A 2,702-nucleotide genomic window follows, 5' to 3' on the forward strand; every position below is an offset into this window, starting at 1 on the left:
CAGTTATAAAGACAGATGAACACAGTTATACAGACAGGTGAACACAGGTAAACAGACAGGTGAACACAAATAAACAAATAGGTGAACACAGGTAAACAGTAGGGTGAATACTCAGACAGGTGAATATACTGGTAGACATGTGAACCAATAGCAGCTGGCCAATAGAGGGCACCAGGGTGCCGCCCCACCACTCACCACATTGTCTTGACATAAAAAATAAATAAAAATGAAATAATAAAATAAAAATATTTAGAAATATAGGTATATATTTTTTAGTTGTGTAAGATACATTTTTTATAGTTAATGATGAGTTAAGTTGTTTCATTCATTGACGTTGTCTGACCCCCCCCCCCCCCCCGCCCCCGAGAACTTCTTGCAATAAGTAACTAGCTCCTATTTCTTCAATATATCTTATTGAGCATGCATCAGGATAACTAGCTCCTAGTGTTAACATTGAAGCATTTAAACTGAAGGAACATTGAAATGGTGAAATGCAGAGCGTGCAGGACCATCATTAGTTCTCACTCTGAAGCTAGTGGACATGACACAGGTCTGTGTCTCCGTAAATCTTTCAGGAAACGCTTCATCAACGGGTAATTAAGAACTGTTCCGTCACCAAAGCCCTCGTGACAGGAAGAAATAGCTGCAGCATACGTTTTAATTGTGCTGAATACTAGATCTCTGTCCATCAGCTACTACAGAAAGGACAGCATGCCACCTAGTGGACATGAGATGGCCTCCACGCCTTTCTCTGCGCACCAGCGCTGAAAAACTGTCCACTTGATGTGTACAGCGTTGTGGTGGAAGCAGCTCGTGCACCCTGAACGTACGCACCACATCCTGTGGGAGGCCCATCTTTTCTAAACGGATCCGTTCAGCGGACAGACCTAAGGATGCTGACCTATTTCTGGGTAACTCATAATTGCTCTTCCTGCCTGGAGGAGAGCGCCCCCCCACAGCAGTTCCCACGGCCGACCCGATATCAGTCGCTGCAGATTCGGGAACCACGGAGCGCATATGTGTTGGGGAGCTACAAGGATGACTGATGGTTCTTCCTCCCGGACCCGGTCCAGGGTCCGTGATATCGGCAGGACTGGAGGGAACGCATAAAGGAGCATTTTTGGCCACGGGCTGTGAGCAAAGGCATCCACTCCTAACGGTGGGAATTGTCTTCCCATGATTGAATTGCTGACATGAACAGGTCGAGAATGGTCTCATCCCTCCGTTTTTTTTTCTCAGAACCAGGAAGTAGTGGGAGGAAAAAAAAACGTATTTTCCTCTCCGTTGGGAACTCTGGAAGTCCCTTTTTCGTCATAAATTCCTGAACTTCTGACTGGAGAGACTAGCTCTGTTCTGGAGAAGACATTCATCTCTATAATCTCTCTGAACGGTGGGGGTTGACCTGCGAACTGCAGCTTGTAACCCCTGCTGATCAGAAGGTCTGTCCATCTGTCCAGGGAACACACTTGCTGGCACTCTGAGTAACGCTCGGAGAGCGGGCATGCATTTGTGTTGTGTCATGTTTCTCATGAACGTCAACCAGACTAAAAAGCCTTACTGCCATCACTCGCTCTGGAGATTCTCCGGGGGGGAGCCCGAGGAGGGCTCAGACAGAAAAAAGGGCTGTATGTGTGCCTCTGTTCTGGGCCCAGGCTGCGGTCTCACAAAGAGCTGAGGTGAGCCGGCGTGCACTGAGAGGAGGCGTGAGCGCTTTCTGAGTGAGACGCCGTTTCGGTGGAGGCTGCAGCTGTCGTGGAGAAAACACGTTTACTCCCGCTGCGCTGCGAGTGGGCAGAAAACAGCAGAAATTAAAAACAGGCTCTGGCTGAAAACGAGGGATTTTACCAGACTTGGTCTGCTGAAAAAACAATTTTAGTTGACGTGGCAGACGAGTGTTTTGTGATATTTACTGAACTGCAGTGCCATTTAAAACGCTGTTTAGAGGTTACTGGCTCGTTCTGTGTGGGGAATGTGTGAAGAGAGGCAGCTGTGAGATCAGCTGATCTGACAGTCTCAGATGAAAAAACTTTACTTCCAGGGGTGTTTGTTTTATATCAAAAAACATACATCATCAAAAAAAAAAACACATGGGGGCCGGCGGAGGAGCGGGGCGTGAAGTTGCTGCCGCAGCTGTGGAGCACCTCTGGTGCTGTTGCTGGCCAAGGCAGTCCCTCCAGTAGACGGAGGGGCGAGAGGAGGACTGTGACGTCACCAGATGGTGTACAGTCTCTGAGACCTCCTTGGACCTCTACGATTTCTCAGGGACGGTCCTGAAGTTGGTCCCGAACAGCACCTCTGGGGTGATGGGGCCCTCCAGCAGGTCTTTCTGCAGCCTCTCGGACAAGGATGGCGAGAGGCAGAGCCAAGTGGTCCTCTGGATCATGGTCATCCAGGCTGTGATGCGGTACTGGCAGACAGAATAGGTGGCACATGTTTAAGATGACATCAGCAGCTTTACAGAGAGAGCTCTTTGTCTCCTCCAGCAGGTCTGCTTCTTCCAGCCTCTTAGAGATGCTGTAGGCCAGCAGAGCGACGTTGTTGTTTGCTGCGGCTGTCTGGAATGAGCACTGGTGAGCTCGGTTGGAGACCTTGTCACCATCTGGTCATTCTTCCCTGGAGGGACAGGTTGCTGGTACGTCCTGGAAGTTTTTGGCCCAAGTGTCACCGCCAGGCTTGGCTCTGGGGGGGGGGGGGGGGGGGGG

This window comes from Nematolebias whitei, chromosome 20 (genome assembly GCF_014905685.2).
Source record: "Nematolebias whitei isolate Nwh7 chromosome 20, NemWhi1, whole genome shotgun sequence".
Taxonomy (NCBI): domain Eukaryota; kingdom Metazoa; phylum Chordata; class Actinopteri; order Cyprinodontiformes; family Rivulidae; genus Nematolebias; species Nematolebias whitei.